This window comes from Orbicella franksi, chromosome 3, assembly GCF_964199315.1.
Source record: "Orbicella franksi chromosome 3, jaOrbFran1.1, whole genome shotgun sequence".
Lineage (NCBI taxonomy): Eukaryota > Metazoa > Cnidaria > Anthozoa > Scleractinia > Merulinidae > Orbicella > Orbicella franksi.
The window spans coordinates 24,953,781-24,973,879 of record NC_138147.1 but is presented as its reverse complement, the minus strand read 5'-3'; the positions used below and the strand labels follow the sequence as shown (position 1 = coordinate 24,973,879).

The 20,099-nt window shown below is 37.9% G+C and overlaps 1 pseudogene; it reads left to right on the top strand.

Annotated features, from left to right (window-relative positions):
- Positions 1–6,406: 6,406 nt before the first annotated feature.
- LOC145480964 (uncharacterized) lies at positions 6,407–7,510 on the top strand (annotated as a pseudogene).
- The last annotated feature ends 12,589 nt before the right edge of the window (positions 7,511–20,099 follow it).

Here is a 20,099-nt window from a genome sequence, read left to right as displayed (position 1 = left end):
AGGCGAGAATGAGGTAGTTTGGCAACCTGGAAGCCAGGTTGGAAGTTTGGTGACGAGGTTTTGACATCAAAAAGACATTGTTGTCAAGGGCACTGCCGATGGTAACACGTCGGCCGTTAAAGAATGCTAAACACGCGTGAGAACACACACGCACTCGCTGGAAATGAATGTTTGTACGATACGTTCTTTTTTTATAGCAGGACGATCGACCCTTCAAAGACGTGAGATGAAAATATTTTAAAGCGCTTTACAATTGTTCTGAACCATAGTGTCTACAGCAAGGTTCGACTAAAGAGCACTAAACACACACAGCTATCTTAGAACTGGATAAACCACAGGCAGACCAGTCTTTGTGTTCGTGGTTGTTAATTGTTGACATGAGACGAAAAAAAAATATATGAGGATTATGACTAAAGCTCTGAAAATTGCATATCTAACTTACATATCGGTCTGACTATCTCAATAAAGTTAAATGAAATGTTAATCGACTCAAATTGGGTGTGTTTTTGTAATCCTAGCAGATTGAAGCGTCTTTTTTACGAAATTTCTGTTGGTCGGAGGCCAGTAAGAGAAGAAAGGGGGACAAGGTACTTGAAAGTCAGCCGCGACCTCCTCCACTTCAAACTGGAATTAACGCCAAACTACTGAAAATCTCACCTGACAGGCGACAGTTGTTGATTGATGCTCTATCTCTTCGCCGAATTTGAGCTTCATTTCCCCAACATTTCCCGAAAAAATCAATGCTGAAAGCATGGATACGGCTTTCTCAATATGATCGGTGCGAAACTCAGTGACCAGAGGAATTCGAAGCATGCATGCCGTTTCAAATTTACCAATCAGCGCTTGGCATCCCGTGGCAGCCCGACTTCGTGCACACGATGGACTCGCGCAACTTTCTTTAGGTACGAAGATTTATACTATTTTGATTTGAACATTTATGATCTTCCAGGAAAACGTAAAGCACCTAGTGTCATGTTCGTCGAGGTTTTCGTAAAATCGTGTCATGCTGAAATGTACGTGTAAACAAACGTCCACATTTCTTTCCCTTCCGGCTCACTCCCCCCTTCCCCCTTATCATTATATATTCTTTTAGTTTTCTCTATGCAGGTTGATTTGCATAATTACGAAGAACCTACTTGGCACTGAGTTTGTTGGGTTGAAGCCCTCCAGAACCTCTAATTTCATTGTATGTTTTTGGCACGAAGCTCTATTGTTTCAGAGCTAGGTTTCATTGTTCTTTTGTCTATATCTTGTGGTTTCAACCAATGGTGTGAGACGTTCCGAGAAGCTGCTTGGCGACCCCACTGAGTAGTCAATTGATCTTGCTGCCAAATTTCTCACACCGCAGATACAAGTGAGTCAATAAGGGCCTGCCATTTGGCCTCTGTGAAAGCGTGGGGACTTCTATGTCGATATCAATCAAGAAAACACAGCTATATACATCCATACAAGCGTAAAAATAACAAAAAGGGAAACTAAAAACAGCAGAAATAATATTTTCAAAAAGAGAGAGTGTTCCGTTTCCGGAATCGAAAGGGGAGTGATGAATTTGCGGATCCCATGGTCTTTTTGCCGTGGGTTGTTGTGTGTTAAATGTTATTATTACATGATATGGCTGGCTCCGCGATCGGGAGATGAAGTAAATCCTGGCAGGCAGATGGCAGATGGCAGATGGTGTAAATCCTAGGTCGTGATTGGCTACCTGAGCGGGCAAGATGGGTCGATCTTGCCCGCTCGGGATTGCCCGCGATTTTTCGCAAATTTGTTTGTTAATTCATGACTTTATTGGCCATATAATCAATCCTTTATTGACCAAGCTTGTCCGGTCAAGATGGCGGGATATTGGCCTTGTTCTTTTTTTGCGTGTTTATGGACCTCGACTTCGTCTCGGTCCATAAACACGCAAAAAAAGAACTTGGCCAATATCCCGCCATCTTGACCTCACGCTTGGTCAATACCCATATATATTCAGCTTATAAATTGGCACGTGGCTACTTGTTTTTTAATCCGATACAGTCAAATTAACGCAATGCGCTAGTTTTATAAAATGCAACGCCAAGATATACGAAGATGTCTTTATTAGAATCATTTTTCCTAGTTCCGTGCGAGACTGCAATTTACTCTAATCTGAGCGACTTAGTTGTTGTGACTCAGTATCTTTTTCGTGACAAGCATCGTCTTATACAATGACGAAACTACAGTACATGTAGTTAAATTCCATCCATCTATTTCACTCTCAATGATACATGTACCATGCTGTGCAAATTCAAGAAGAATTTCAATATTTTTGTTCGAGGCAACTTCGAACTACAAATGGGATTAAATATCCAAATTTTCGACTCGTACCATATAAAGAAAATTACAGCCAAACTGCAACACTTAAATTGCAATGTAATAATTTTCAACAAAATACAAAACGATGGATTAGAGTACTAAACGTGAACTACCTTACCTTTTGCCACTCAGTTTTCCTGGGAAATGCCAGCGGGAATTCTCATTGGTGAACTTTCACTGCTCATTAGAGTTTGCAAAGATGTTTGCATTGCAAATTAACGCGAAAAACATAACTGTTGCATTCATGCACAGTATATTCTCTCAGTCTCACTTAGAATCACTTAAGTCGTCACAAATTTCCATTCGTGATATATTTTTATTTCTTTTTGTGTTTGTCAGTTACGTTCTTATTTTTGGGATATTTGAAGATCGAGTGTTCACCAGTTTGTTTATCAACTTATGACTAGGCGATGTTTACATTCCCAGTTACCAACTCTATCTTGATTGGCCATTATGCTCCTCCATGTAAACAGGTCGCCCTGAAGCCAAAATGGAATCACGTCATTTCTGGGGAAACAAAACAAGAGGCAACGCTTATTAAATAAAATGCCGCGGTGCGACCTGACGGTGTGTCTCTCCCGCGGGAGGGAGGGGGGGATCCCATATGAAACAGACGGGGATGCTCGTCGTCTCGCTTAGGGGTGTAAATTTAAGATTTTGGTCTCGTTTAGGGTGTTGAAGAAAAAGAGCCAACAATTTTAGCCTACAAATGTCTCGTTTAGGGTTGCCCGAAGAGATATAGTAAAATTTTAACTCATTTTATTTACCTGATTTATCTGAGATTAGTCAAAGCTTTAAAATCAATGCCAAACTCAATTTTCGTTTGATTACGCTACCAGATTGGTCTCGTTTAGAAGTCAAAAATTGCAGGGTCACGCTCAGATTGGTCTTCTTTAGGGGTCAATTTCAAAATTTTCGACGAGCATAAGCGTCTGTTTCATATAGGAGTACCCCCTCGTGGTCTCCGTGGACTGCTCATTCGCGAAGTTAATGACGATCGATGACTGAGGTGCCGATTTTCCTTTCAACTTTTAATCTTTCCTTTAAACTTTCTCCATTGCGCTGAAAGCGCTGAAAAGTGCTCAGAATTTTAAAGTAATGCTAAAAAAGAGGAGTCCGTTTTGAGCCTTCTTAATTCTGTCATGGCTCCAATGTTTCCGCCTCGAGTTTTCGATCCACAGATTAGAGTGTTTTTTTATAAAGATATTCCTCAAAATTGCAGGTTTCACATCTTTCTGGCAATACCTTTGTTTGTTTAGCTCCGGCATTCGACTCGCGAGCAATGTAGTCCATTTTTGTTCCTGAAAACATGGATTATGGCGCAGATGCAGTTACCCAGAACTGCTTCGCAACATCTCGTCTGCTTCTTCGCTTACGACCAGATATCTAGGCACGGGTTGTTTCTAACTTGCAGTGGAACCTCGATTTAACCGCGAAGCGCTGAGGGACTGGGGATATTGGTTCGCTTTATCGAAAACCTCATTATAACGAATTTGCGGAGAAGAACCACAATATTCGTCATATCGAGGTGTAGTTAATAATTGTTCTGTAACAGTGTTTCGTTGCACTACACAGCATCTGCGGAATCGAACGATTAAATAACATATGAACATAAATTTACGTTACACTAACTAGAAATTCCGGTTGGTCCTAATTTTTATCTTGTTGCTCTGTTCCGCGTTCATCTTTCGTCGTGTCTTAACATTTATTCGTTGTATAGTGGTAGATTTTACAGCTGGACTACTGGATTGTGTTTGATATCAAGAGGATTTCGTTAAATCGAAGTTCGATATAACGAGTTTCTGCTCTATACTTTTTACTGTAACTTTGGCCGGACTGAACATAGGGTCTCTAAGAGGGGGTGCTGATCCCGCATTTCAACTTCTTCTTTAAGATAATCCCGCATCCCGCACTTTTTTTTTCTTGATTTGCGTCGTGACGATTTTCCAAACTCCCAACTGAGAAGCAAAAAAACAAAAAAAACAAAAAAAAAAACTAACTTTTGGCAAATCTAGCTTCCCAAGGAGCAGTCAAATCCCGGATCCTGTCAATAAATTTTGCGTTTTCCCGAATCCCAAATCGTATTTTGGTCCAATCCGGGATCCCAAGAATACCTGTCCAGACCCTGTGAACAATATCGTCCGTTCATACCGAGGATTTCGTTATATAGAGGTTCGTTAAATCGAGGTTCCACTGTATATACATATGTCACCAGAAAAAACCCCTTCACGCAAAATAAGTTTGTTCCTTTTTTTTTTACTTTTAATAAATAACAGCACTACAGATAGCTCTATTCAACGTTCATCTTATTTTGATATTTTATCTTCAGCATCTTTTTTCCTCCATTCCTTCCTCTCTTTACTACGATCAGCATTTCTCCTGCTGTCCATAACCAGAAAACCTAACCAAAACAAAAAAGACAAGAACAACACGAATGCAGGAAACGTCAATTTAGGTAACAGTGATAAACATAAGCATGATGATGTTTTAAGGCATTATTCCATATATACATTGAATCTGTGTATGACAAATAAATTAATGAACAGTAAATAATGGTTAATGAATTATAAATGAATTATAAACTATTAAATAAATAAATAATAAATAAGTTATCAAGGTGTCCTTTGCATTACAGGGTGTCCTGTACATTATAGGTTGTCCTGTGCATTCTGGGGTGGCCTGTGCTTTGTAATACATCTAGGATGTTGTGTGGAGTCCTGTATATTATAGGGTGTCCTGTACTTGGAAGGGTGTCAGGGTGTCCTGAGCATCAAAATGTGCCCAGTGCATTATAAGGTGTCATGTGGGTAACAGTCATCTCTTTCTTAGACAGAAACCTTCAGGGCCGGCATCAAGTGTCTATCTTAGAATGGTGTCTGTGCTCAATTGTAAGAAAATGACTGAATAGCTCAAATGGCAGGGATAGACTCAAGTGTCTGTTTCAGAGAGGTGTCCATCTTATTGAGTTGTCCATTAAGAGAGAGTTGACCATATACGGTTCCCTTTGCATTATAGGATGTCGTGTGCATTGTAGGGTGTCGTGTGCATTGTAGGGTGTCCTCTGTTGGTGTCCTATGTTTAGTAATGGTCCTGTGCATAATAAAAGTGTCCTGTGCATCATAAAATGTATGGTGTAATGTTCCAGTACCTTGTTCTCTAGGGAGAGTGAAAAGATATTTGGCAGTCAGGGTCTGCTCTTAATGTCATTGATTACTCATGCTGGTCCGTTTTTCCTTATATGGATAATGACAAACTATCTGTATATACGGGCGCTTGGCGTCATTCACGCTACTGATGTTACAGCATTGTTCTTATCATTAAATACCTGTGTATACATCTTGTCTTGGATTTGGTTAAAGGAGAAACTGACAGTTTTAAGGTACATGTATGCTGTTGCTATGTTGCAGATAGGAGGTAACTGAGTACTCAATGTAAGAGTATCATCAAATACTTAAGGTTAGTGACGAAATAACATCTCCCTTTGTTGCTGTTATTGTTAATTTGTTTTTCTTTTGCGCACTACTATGTGGCTGACGTATCTGCATTGCAGTTTGTAGGTCCCTCATCGTTAGTGCCTAATAATATTCATGTTTTGCTTTAATTTGTTTTATTTTGTTCTGTTTTTAACCATTTTACTAATTCTTGAGGTTACTCTGGCTAATATTTTCTTCTAATTTCCTTTTAATATTTTCTTTTAATGTCTTTTTTTCTTTGCCTTTGACAAAGTAAATCACTCAGTTTTGTTGAAAAAGCTGTGCAACTTTGGGATTACTGGCTCATTATTACAATGGTGTGAAAGTTATTTAACGAATCGTCGACAGAGAGTTGTGCTGGATGGTATATCCTCTTCCTGGTCTGACGTCTCATCTGGAGTCCCTCGGGGCATTTTCTTTATTTGCCTTTATTTTTTGCTATATCTATTAGTGACCTCCCTGAAGTTGTTCTTCGTGGCAGTACTATTGCCCTTTATGCGGATGATTGCAAATGTTCCAGGATCATTAACACGGCTGGCGATCTTGAATTATTTCAACAAGACCTGGATAATCTGCCTCAATGGAGTGTTCGAAATTTCATGAACTTTAATGCTAAGAAATACAAAATCATGAAAATTACTTAGAAGACTCATCCACTTACTTCTAGTTTTTTCCTGGAAAATTCTGGATTGGAGGAGGTTACGGAGTTTAAAGACTTAGGAATTTATACTAATCAACACTTATCATGGAACCCACACATTGATTAGGTTGTATCCAGGACCAACAGAATGCTTGGCTTAATTAAAAGAACTTGTAAAGGTCTGGGTGACCCTGCGATCTTGCGTACTCTTTATTGCTCATTGGTTCGCTCAAACCTGTAATACAGTTCGGTAGTGTTGTCTCCCTATACAAAAAGAAATATGGATAAGTTGGAAAGGGTACAGAGAAGAGCAACTAAATTTATCTTAAAGAGCGATGATCCCTATGACATTCGTTTGAAGAAGTTAAACCTCATGTCACTAGAGAAGAGAAGATTACTGACTGATGTGACATTCTTATATAAAATACATAATGACAACATAAATATTGACGTCAGTAAAATTGTAGATTTCTACACTGAAGCAGACTTCTTTTCACTTAGGTCTAAGGACTTTTTAACTTTAAAGAAGAAACATGCCAGAACTAATGTCTTGAAGTATAGTTTTTCCCATCGAATAACTGATATGTGAAATCAATTACCTTTCGATATTCGTTATTCTGATAATGTAACTATTTTTAAGTCTAGAGTTAAGAAATTTATTAGTGATTGTTAAGTATTTTTTTTTTATTTTTTCATAAATGCATTTCTTGAATTTCTTATTTTTAGGCTAAGTGTATTTATATTAGTTCATAAGTGATTTGTTTTTATACGGGGTTTAGAACTCCTTTGCAGATCATCCTTTGGCCTTTTAACCATAGATTATAATAAATGAATTTAAGTTTTTTAAACCTTTATTGAGCTGGAGAGTGCTGTGTTGCAGATGTCGCTCCCTCAATAAAACCATTAACCTTAACTCATTGAATTTAGATTTTACTTTTTTCTTACACCTCCCCACTCTTACATACAGATTACTTTCCCAGTTCACCCACTGATCTTCCATCAGTGGAGAGGGAACCCATCCATCTGGCTTTCCTTTTACCAACAACAAAAAAGCCATATAGGCTGCTAGTGAAACTACTGATTAATATCCAATCATACTTATATAGATAATGACAAACTATCTGTATGTACGGGCGCTTGGCGTCATTCACGCTACTGATGTTTTAGCACTGTTCTCATCATCAATTCGTTGGCAAGCTAGGCCATTTACTAGGTTCATATTTTTTCGAAATGACATGTAGCACAAATGAAAACGTTTGATTTAAAGAGCTTCAATAAATACTGACATATCGTTTTGTTTGACTGTATTAAACTTCAGTCAGCCCGCAAGACTATTATTCCCTTTGCGACAAGAATTGTTGCTTTCCAGTCAAAATCACTCCCGGGTTGCAGTGATTCAAATGGCTTGTAGCATGATTATTAATTGATATTTTCAAATAACAAATAAATAAGTGTGAATAATTCACTTTATTAAATTCTCAGCCTCGGATAATGCAATTCTAGCTTTCTGATTGGTTCACTGGATCTCGGTTACCAGCCATTATACCTGCGTTTGACCATATATGGAAATGAAAGCGGCAAATGTCGCTCGGCATGAGCTTTTTCGCGTGAAGCGAAGTTTCGTCGACTAAGAAAATGGATGAAAAAAAGCACATTTGGTGAGCTATCTACACAGGAAATACAGGGAATTATGGACAATGCCGTCCCAGTAACAACAAAAAGCCACAAAGCTCGAGATAAGAATATTTAACGGCACGTATACGTTAAGTTTCCCTTAAAGTTGCAAAATTAAAATATGACAGGCGAGATTTTACGCATTCATGAAGATTATGTAACAAAAACAAATTTTACCTGAACAGAATGGCTTGCTAGTCCTGGTAGCACCAAATTTTCGAAACCGATATAAGAAATGTCAAAAGAAGAACTGAATGTTCAGTTGAAGTGTTTTTACTCGTCTGCGAGGAAGAAGGATGACACGTAAATTGCAAAAGTTCATTGATTAAATCCATTAAAGCCGCCAGTTGATCATTTCCTTCGCACGCCGCCGCACAACAAACCGTTTTCCATTATCTCTGACCAGGCAAATAAGTTATTAGAGCATATGCATTTGTAAAAGGCCGCAGGTAAACAGGCATGATTGCCGGCGTAGTCCATAAGGAACCAGTTTCCAATGAGCAGATGAGGAAACTGTTCGAGTAAGCAAGCTCGGATCAGCCGAGAGCAAGAATCCCGCACAGCTACAGAGGACGACCTAGTTTCATCTCAGTCTCTTTTTTGGTCGACGACGACGAGAGAATCAACGACAGCTAGCGCCAACAATTCTGTCCTTGCGAAAAACACCTTAAGGAGTTGAGTGTTTTGAGCTGAACCGAAGTAAGCCCGGTTCTTTACCAGCCACGAAAAACCACCAGGTGGCCTCGGAGATTCTGAAGATGAATCTGACGCTAAAATAGTTTCTGTCCTTGACTATAAAACTGACCAACAATGAACTCCACACATACAGCTCGAAATGCCAAGGCTTTCAAAGCAAGGGAATCCTGAGAGAGATCTTGTCGAGAGTAATTTTGGCACAACGTCTGTGTCACATGGCGATCAAAGTTTTCCGCAGCATTATTACAATGGCAATGTGCAAGTGCACAATTATTTGGCTCTTCTCCGTCACTCAAACTTGAACGCTTTTCAAACTTTCTGACCAAGGTTATATCTCCTTCATTTGATAGACGTTTCTTGAATTTTACTTGATTGCAATTTCATTCAGCAAATTCGCTTGCTTCGCTCTCAAATTTTTCATTCAACTAATTTTACAAACGGCGCGCATGTCATGTGATTTCCCACTTGTTGTTGTTTTTGTCACATCGACTTCCGGTCGTTTTGTAAAATTAAAATCCAATAAAATTAAGCTATATTTCCAAGAATACAAAAGCACCGAATTTAATAAAACAATTATTCCATTCGCGCTTGTTGGATATGAGATTGGTTATAGCCAACTCATATCCAACGCGCGCTCATGGAATAATTGTTAAATAGACTGTTAATTTAACAAGTTCACCACCGTTAATCAAGGCTTTTTTGTGTTTGCTGCAGAATGGAAATTAAATGAATACTGGCTTGGAATTTAAACCATTTAAAGGTAGAATTTATAAAAAGGGAAGTAAAGAGTGCAAGAATATTACAGAAAAAATGTAAAGATTTTAAAAGAAAGGAAATTTAGTCGTTATTATTAACACACAATTTACATAATTTTCAGTCAAATGATATTACTTTAGAGAACACGTCTTTTACTTTAAATTAATGTCCATTGTTTGTTAGGGTCTGCCTTTCAGCAGAGAAACAAGTTTAAACAAAGATAGTGGTTTCAAAGGGAAACTATATTTATATATTTATATTTCCAAAGTGGAAATATTACTTACTTTCAAGAATAGATAAAGTATTGAAGAATTCAAAATCTCCCATCGCATCTCTTGTAGAAATAAAGCTAAAATATGGAATTATTCACCTATATAAGCACTTCAGCTTCGGACAAATTGTTATGAGCTGTAAGAACTGGGTGCACAAATATGCAAATTCGTAAAGTTTTTGTTGCTCGTCGCTCTGGCTTATATCGGCACAGAAGCAGTGAACAGATTTGAATTAAACCTGGCTACCTAAACAACAAGGGCGATTTACGGGTATTCAAAAACGAAGCCTTTATACAAACTGAAATAAACGTTCTACAAGTTTAGCTGAATTAAATCCGTCTTTAATCGTCATTACATTTACCCACCCATACCCCTATTCCGCTTCTCTTTCTTTCTTGTATGTCCTTACATTAATTGAGTTATTTTAATTTGGTAAATTAACTTCGTCTTTTTCCAGTCGGCTAGAACCGAAATTGTTTAAAATTGCGTGACGTAGATACCTATACTCAAAACAACATATGATAAAATAAACAAAAAAAAGATGTTAAATTCGTTTGTCACGAGCGTGGGACAAACAAAAACAAATCAGGTCCCGTATGAGCTAAGGATTCGAACCCCAGCCAGCCCCAATTGCCAATCGGGCGCTCTGCCAACTGCCTACAAGAAACTGTTGGCGAGCAAGGCCATTTACCAGGTTTATATCATAGCTTACACAATCTGAGACTGAATTGGTTGTACTGATCGCTGGAGTTTATTATTGGCTTCTTGTTCAAATAAAAAAAAAATAAAAATAAAAAAAACTCAATTACATTCAAATTGCGATACGAGTATATATGATCGCGGTTACATTATGCACTACATTTCCTAAGTTTTTCCAGCCAGCAACCTTGAAAGTGACATCAGATGTCTCTTAGCGTCCCGTGAACTCAGCACTCTTCCCATCTGCATTGACCCCAAGGACATCCACACCACCAACAAGGGCAGTAAATTATTCCTAAAAGAAACAAGGATGAAACAGCTAAGCAAGGAAATAAAGCGTCTGTGAATTTTTTTGACTTTGAAGTAATCTGATCAAACAAGAGAGACAGTGTTTTATCTCATTTCCAAACACTGAGAAAGGATTTGAAATACGACTGGTGGCGCCCGAGTTGGCACACGTCGACAAAACAGGACAATCTGTAATCGTACTAAGAATTTAAGTTCGTCAGTCAAAGATAGGATCCTCAAGAACCACTAAGCCGGCCAAAAATCAGTTACGTTTCAAGTTTTCAAATATTATTCAGTGGGTGCGACTGAATCACTGCATGCAACAACACAAATGTTATTAATAATGGAGGGAGCATGAGGCCTTCCACAGAAGGGACTATTAAAGTTTCACTAAATAATAGGAAGTGTGGTCAAAATATAAGGGAACATAACAGAGGGATTATGGTTGTTTATGGCTTTAAGGCAAATTATGTGCTGTCTATCTACAACCCAAAAAAATCAGGGAAAGTCTTGTACTTACTCGTTTCCAACGCTCCTTCCTTTACTGGCACTTGACATGAAAAAATAAAGATAGATAACAAGGCTTATGGCATGTAAGGTTTCCAAAAGTTGACAGCATATGACTGAATCCAAGGGTAGTAAATAATTCCTAAACGAAGCAGGAATCAAACAGCTAAGCGCAGAAATAAAGCTTCTGTGAAAAGTTTGTTCTAGTTCTTTAATTGAAAGTATAATATTGGGGGAAGAAACTCATGATCAGCTACATAAGGGAGGTAAAAAGAGTCTTCTTTAGCAAAGTTTTATTGTTGTGATCTACGTCTACTTCCACACACTTACTTCTACCGAACGTGTTACTCGAAAGCTTACGTATAAACTGCTATAGTACACACTTGTTTGTGTTCCCTGACCTTGGATGTTTTGATTACCTCTCCGAGTAAAGGGCAGCAACCAATGAAATAGCCAAAAAACAGGAAGTAAAGCTTAACTAAGAGATAAACTTCCAAAGTCAGAAAAACATTAACAAATGTGAACTTTGCGCGTCAACTGCTTAAATGATTGTTATCACACCAAAATACCAAATGAAGCCGAAAATTCCAAACAGAACACTTGGAAACAAATCTGAATGATCATAGCGATGTCACAAAAATTATCTGAAAACAATAGCAATTTAGCTGCATAACATCATCGAACAAGAGAAGCAGTACTTCAATTCATTTCCAAACACCCAGAAAGGAGTTGAAAAATAGGAAACATAGCGGAGTTGGCAACCTTTTCGTGAACTTTCATTTTAATAATTATTTTTTCATAAATAGAGTATTCCCGCGTGATGTCATGTCGGCCATATTGGTAACCCTAAACAATGATAAGTCGGCCATGTTGGTGTCCCAAATCAATCCTGAGGGAGTTGAACTCTTTTATAATAAAAAAAATCATTTTGTTTCATTAAACAGATATGGCCACTGGACACGTCATAAAAGGGAGTTTAAAAAATCCTTTCACGTCAATACTCGTGGGAGTAGGGGTCGTGTTAAAAAGCAAGTTAATGAATTGTCACTAGCTAAATAGAGGGAAAACTTAGACTGCAAGGGAACGAAATAGAAGGGTTTCTGAACCGTGTTAATGGCTGAAAAAACGCATGAAACGTTTTTGTACATACGCTTTTCCTGTGCTCCTTCTCCTCGTTCCACTTGGCATATAAAGAAAATCCATAAGGACGTTGTTAATTTTGAAAGTGTTCGCGTCAAATAGACAAATCAATGAAAGGGAAAAGAGGTGAATAGTCTTACCAGGGGTGTTATCATCGTCCATCAGATCATACTGTGAAGAAATATGAATTAGTGTGAATTAGTCTGACAAGTCTGATAGCGCGATTTTTAATGATTTTTTTTGTTTAGTAAAACTGTTTTATTACAGCTGTGAAAAAGGAACATAATTATGGTATTCAATACAGTATGTCGAATGCAAATCAAAACAGTATAATACGCTACTTTCAAAACTTGCAGTACGTCTTCCATCGTGTGGTCTTGTAAGTTTCATTATTGTGTAATCGAATGAGAATTGAGTTTGAATCCTTTTAATTTACTCCCAAGCTAATTGTCTCAACTTATGGCCATTCGTTTCTTGGTTGGCTATTCCTGAGAGTTTGGCGTTATATCAAGACAAATTACTAAAAATTATCTTATTATTTATTCAACTTACCTGTCTTCTTGACAGTGAATTGAAATTTAAGAGAGAGGTTATATATTGATCACTGCTGGGAGTTAAAGGGGGGGATCTTAGTCAATCTTACTCTTGATGTGTCATCCAACTGGGATTGAAGCAATTTTTTTTGTGGTTGTTGTTTTCGGGCGAGAGTCATTCGTTCACTTTGTTTTTGTAGTTCTTTTTTTTAAACTTAAACAGGTTAGAGTGAGAAAAGCGATTGGAAAAACGTTACCTGAAAATGACCCTCGGGAATACCAAGAGAAACTGCGAAAACAGCGAAAACCAAAAGAATAGCCAAAGTTTTCATGATTCCTTCAAGAACAAATCTAAACATGAAAGACACACAAATATTATTTATATCCAAACCAATCCAGTCATATTAAAGCTTTACTGTAGAATGTCAAAATGCTAATGTCTATGCTAAGTTCAGTTCTCTTTTAGGGGATTATTGGTTTATTTTACTACCGAGCCTTAAGTTTTAGCTGTGTGTCTAAAACACATTAATGACCGTCAATTCTCCTCGGTTCAATTGATTTTAGTCAACATTATCCTCAGACCACTCGTTTAAGTGATATTTGCGAAACTTTTCACATCGCACCTCACACACAGTTTTCGACTTGATTAATGAACAGATCCAAACTTTCTTACTGAATGAAGATAAACATCAGCGAAGCAGTAATGGGTGTTGGCGAGCAGTGAAAGTAAAACCGAGTCTGGCAAAACGAATTCGGGTAAAACAAGACAAACTGAAATGCGTCAATTGTAACAAACTGTGCAATAAAAAGATCGCATTCGGATCATAGGCAGTTTTCGACTTTTAGAATTGATAAACTTCTCAAACGAAGATGAGCGTAATCCGAAAACATTTATGGGCATTGCCTAGCATTATGCCCGAACCGTGTAATTGTTGTGGGTAATTCTACAGCGAAATTGAAATGCGTCTTTTGAAACGATCTAAGTATGCACCAAAAAGATCTATTGCATGGTAACAAAATGGTAACGTGGTAACGTGGTAACCAATGGGATCAGAAGATTGCAGTAAAAGATTCAATATGTGCGATACTGATAATCTTACTACTTTTGTCAGAAATATGCTACGAGTGAAGCCGGCGACATTTCAGTAAAGCGATATTTCATTTCCAGTAGAGTATAAATGGAGTTGGAGCTTGAAAAACAAGCACAATACAACGAGTGACATCATTTTAACAATTTGCTTATTCCTCGACAATTAACGCAGAAACTTCCCATAGTCGGTTGTTTGATAAGAAGCTTTTTCAGTGTTGATCTGAAAAATCTGTCGACCCATAAATATGTGGTCCAAGCAGCTCACAGGGGTTTTCTTTTCCTTAGTTAGCTTTTCAATCAAGAAGCATGATGTTGATGTTTGCCTGCCTCCCGGGGGGAGGGGGGGGGGAGGCACTGCCATATATGGGCTATAGAGGTATGTGCCGCTGTGAAGTGTATGGTTTTCAAGCAGTTTACTCTAGGATAGGGTATATAAATCTGAGGGTTTGGGTCTAGAATAGGGTATCATTTTTCCCAAAACTGACTAGTTGGTGGTAAGATTTTATCTAGACTAACGAAACCAGGAATTGCCCATCAAAAATATAAAAAAAATCAAATCGGCGAGTTTAAATTTACGCAAATCAGCCTCAATAGTGTCGATAGATGGGGGGATTTGGGGAGTTTACTCTAGTATAGGGTAGCAAAATTCAGCTGAACTAGCTCTGGTATAGGCTAAGGGTTCCAGGGTCCCAGCGGCACATCCCCACCCAGAAATTCCCAAAGTACCCCCCCCCCCCGGGGGGGGGCCTGCCTGGTGCGAAAATTTGCATGTAGTCAAGTCCTACGAGCTTACTGAATGATTTTCATTGCATTTCATTCAAGGCTATAGGTAAGGTTTCTTATGAGACAGCACTTCTTTTCCAATGTGGAACCGCTTGATTCTGTATAATATTGCACGTTAAATACATCAAAACAAGTAGCGTCTTTTGCAAGCTTTTTCAGTGTTGATCTGAAAAATCTGTCGACCCATAAATATGTGGTCCAACCAGCTCACAGAGGTTTTCTTTCCCTTAGTTATCTTTTCAATCAAAAAGCAAAAGTGTAAACAAAAGACAGGGTAAAAATCATGTAAGATTATCAACATCAAGTATTTGGGAATTTCTTTCCAAGTTTATGTGCATTTCACATCCCACTTAGAGTTCTGATCAATGTACTAAAATAAACAGGACAAGTATAGAGAACACAACTTTAATCTAAACTTAACTCGATGTCGGTTGAAAGAGGCCAACTCAACATGAAAAACTTAATACAAACTGCAAAGCGGTGAGCGAAAGTGCTGCTTGAGTGAGCGTTAGATCTCACAGGAGATCTATAATCAGTCACACTTGAAAAGTAAAGCGATAACAAGTCAAAGACTACTGCAAGGCTAACACAACGTCGTATATTTAAAACAATATTTCGGCTGGCCTCAGGTTTAGATGTTACTAAATTATAAAAATGAAATTACAATATTATATAATGGTGCCGATGTTTGTCCTGTTTTCAATAACTGTTTGGTTCATTGAAAATTGTTCGCTTCGCTAATATAAGTTCATTAAGGTCGACGAATAAGGCACATTCTCATCAAAGCTTACCACAATAGCATGTCAGGTCGCTTTCAAGCAAACAAATGCCCATCTCCTGGTCATGTTTAACGCCTGGATGAGTCAAAGGCCTGTGAAATTCAGCCTTCAAGTTGGCCATAGTACTAATTCGAACATTCGAACTCCACTTCAATTTAGCGAAACACCTAATGGTCGTCCAAAAGCTACAAAATTATCAATTTGGGCTGCAAACCTAGCGCTGACTGCACGGTTATTATTCCAACATGGCTTCAGGCTCGGTTACTATTCCAATATGGCGTCGGGCTCGGTTATTATTCCAATATGGCGTCCGGCTCGGTTATACTATTTGGCGTCGGACTCGGGCGCTCTCGTTCGGGCCGACCAATTACGAACAGTGTCTACACCTGAGTGAGTGACACGTTTGCATATCGGAGTCCCCGCAACAAACACGTTTCTACGCTTCGCGTATCCACGAGTTTAAAAATAACGTAAATTAATTCAAAATTGACTTAAAATCATAATGAAAGAAGGTAGTAATTCTGCAGCGCTGTTCAAAGAGTTGGAAATACAAGGAATTCTATCAAAAATACTCTCATAGCAGTTTGAAACAACAGTGGCACTCTCAAACAAAGCCCCAAAACGGTCGACAAATCAAAAACTTCTGAGAGTGTTTAAGGAACAGACATCGAATGTTAAAGGAGCAAAAGTGTCATCCCACCTTCCGACCCCATCAACGTCTCCGAGTTAATTCTTGTCAAACAAAAAGCATATCTATAGTCATCGCTTCCGTGTATACCTATTTGGTAAAATGTGCTTTGATTATTCCTGTGAACAAATGTTTCCATATTAACATTATGTAACTGACTTGAAAAGAGAGCAATTTTTTTTTTTTCCAAACAAACATTTTTTTTTTAAACAAGCAAGTTCAACAAGCAGTTTTCTAAAATCTTGGCTGCATTATCACGATGAGGAGTTTTCGGCCCATCTTTTATCGCACTTCCGACACCGAAACGAATTCACGAGAAGATTGTGTACCAATTAATGAGAACGTGGTAAAACAGAGCATCAAATTGCACATCCTTCATTAAACTACGATGACGAGTTTTCACAACTACATGCACGTGAAAACTGAAAGTAGATTTCTAATCTGCCATAGGGATTTGACCGGACTCGCCTGGAAAATTTGGTGGTATAAAATTGCCCCCTTTCATTGGCAATTGCAAGAGCTCTTTCAATAACATAAAAACCGACAGTGAAAAACTATTTAAAAGTTTTTAACAAGGGATTTAGATATTGTGTTTCTTAGTAAATGGTTTCATTCACACCTAGCCACCTGAGATATCTTAAGCCCGGCAGCCTTATTGTTCTAATAATCAAAACGCCACGTCCTTAAAACGGAAAATATTTCTTCCAGTGCACTAAGGTTGTTAACGATGTAAAATCTACAAAAAAGCAACTACAACAACAACTTACTGCGCTAGAGTCTCCTCTTTTGATATTGTCCTCTGACACCAACCTTCTTCCAAGATCAGCAAAACGTTCCTAGCAGGCTAGCTCTCTGTGGAGTACTGAATTGAATGCTACCTGTGACTTTGCCTCCTTTTAAGACGTTCTGAACATTGAACAATTACATCTGAAATTGACAGCCGTAACTTGGAAGATGTTTTCATTGAAGTTCGGTTGACAATTGCCAGGACTTGCTTGCACCTGTGAAACTTGGGAACAGCGCATGCTCAACAAGATTTGCCTAAGGTAGGCTTCCAAATATTTACTTAATGAAAAATTTCGCCGAGCGAGAAAAACTCTAAATTCCCTCTGAGAATAGAAATTTTGAGAGTCTTTAGGCGAATCAGAACTAATTCCCTAGCCAGTAAATGTTCTTGCATTCCCAAACCTAAGTTTAAGGCTAATGTTATGCAAAAAAATTACGACCAACACAACACGCTTTTAAACAAAAGAGGACAAAAGGCTACGCAGTGGGTCGGATTTGTCAAGTGTTACTAAGGGAGTCGGCCTTTCAGTTCCGTAATTCTCTTAATTCAACTTGCGACACAAATGTTATTGAAACTGCCCTTAATTTGTGTCCATTGTTTTGTGGTATTAGCCAGTTTCCATCTAATAATAGAATGACTGACAGAAATAGATGAAAAACTGGCATGAACTAATTGGCCTTAGAAAAACGTTACTTTCCATACAATGGTGACATTTAGTCTCGTTTCTAATATCTGAACGACGTATCTTCCACCAAGGAATTTAATTAGTTTTGTTTGCTAAATGTGACGTTTAAAAGACATACACTTGAGTTGTAAGCTTATGTGCTCGTCCAATGCTTAATAATTTAATCTTCCTACAATAAAGTATCACTACTGGTTACCTAAAGTAACCATTTGCCATACTATAATGCTTGGTTGTTAAAAGTGAGGTAAACTGGCATAAAGTTGTCCTCTTGAAACAAATAATTTCTGATGTAATGGTTACAATAGCTCTTATTTATTTATTTTTTTTTTTTTAAATAATCTATTTGGGGATAACAACAAACTCTCCTCCAAGGAATTTAATTATTTTGATTTGCAATTTCTGAAGGACGAAAGTTTTCACATATGAGCGATGAGTGCATACGCTCCTCTATTGTTTAATAATTACTTGTCACGTAAAAGCAACGATAAGATATCACTATTAGTTACCTGAAATAACCTCTTTCCACCTAAGAATGGATCGGTCACTGGGATAAAACTAAAACTGGAGAAAACACTTTATTTCCCTGTAATGGAGACAATAACTCTTTCAAATCACCATTGCGAGAGTAACAACATATTGTCTGCAAAATAATTTCGTTATTCTTATTTGAAGAAGTTGGAAAGGCATTCACAATTGAGCTGTGACTGCATACACTTTTCCGTTGTTTAGTAATTACCTGTAGCATGTAAGTAACGACCAGGTATCACTATTGGTTACCCGAAATAACCACCTTCAGCTAAGAATGGATCGGTTCTTTAAGATACAAATAAAACTGCCAAGAAACTGGCCTTTGGAGGCAACTTTTTTCGGTACAATGACGACAAAAACTGTTCAAAATAACCATTTTGGGGGTAACAACATATCATACTCCAAGGAATTTTTAATTATTCTTATTTGAAGAATTTGGAAAGGTATAGAATTGGACTGTTACTAATTTTGTAACTGTTGAACATGAAATTGACAACTGTGTAGTGGACAAGTATTACTGAACTGTCAAGACATCTGGTGCTGGCATTTGCCCCTATTATGTCTTCTGCAGGGCACTTACATTTCTCAATAAAAATTTTCGTCGAGCGTGAGAAAGTAAAAATGTTTCTTTATGATACCAAGTTTAAGAGCAGTCCATGCAATCTGGCTTGAAAAATAAATAGCGTTCATTTCTTGTGGGCTGCAAGACATTCATGTACCTATGCTAAAACCACAATGCGTTCGAAATGTTCCATCAGATCTTAGGGAACATTTCGTTCACCCGTTAAATATTTAAGAAAATGCTTTGTCTGCATGAGAGAAGTTAGTCCCCGATATAAAAAGTTACTCAGATTTTCCTCTATGACCTTTTTCCCAATTTTATTATGGTTGCGATTATCGGTAACTTTGTGCCCCGCAATCATACTCGTGAACTTGTACATATATTCCTCAGTGCAACCATACTTTTAATAATTTGGCTAGGCGAGTGGCGCAGTGGTCAGAACGCACGCCTAGCTCCCATCAATATGGCCCAGTATCGATTCTGTCCCGGTGCCATACATGTGCTGAGTTTCCCAAATCTCCAAATTACAATTTAAGCAGAATAGAGGACGCACCTGGAAACCAGTTAAGACTGATGTAGCTTCCTCTCTAAATCTTGCAATTTTATTATTTCTTTGTCTATGTAAGTAACGTTTGGATATCACTGTTGGCTAGGTGAAATGACCAGTGTCCAACAAGCAATAGATTGGTTCCATAAAATACATTAAATAACAGTATGAAATCGACCTTTGAAAACAATGTTCTCTTGCAAAATGGTAGCAACAGCCTGAGTGAGGAATAGTGCGCCAAGGTATTTAATCACTCGAAGTGAAGATCAAGGCAAGTACCTTGATCCTCTCTTGATTTTTCTTAACAGGAGAAACTAGAAAGAAAGAAAGAAAGAAAGAAAGAAAGAAAGAAAAAAAACGGCGGGTTGAGAATGCCTCAAATTCAGACAATGATCGATACGCAACGTATTATGTGTCTTACGAAATATACTGAAGATTATGTTAGCTTTTGAAAGCAAATACTCCCCTTTTTTTCTGAAAGATTACGGTGGTAAGTTTCTCTTGCAATGCAATTCAGTGTTGCTGACTTGCCTAGCTGTCTTCCAAATTTCTATAAAGAATGTTTCGAAGTCTTGTGCAATTTGTATATGTAATAAAACCACATGCTGTCCAATTTGGAAATAATTGGATGAGAAAAA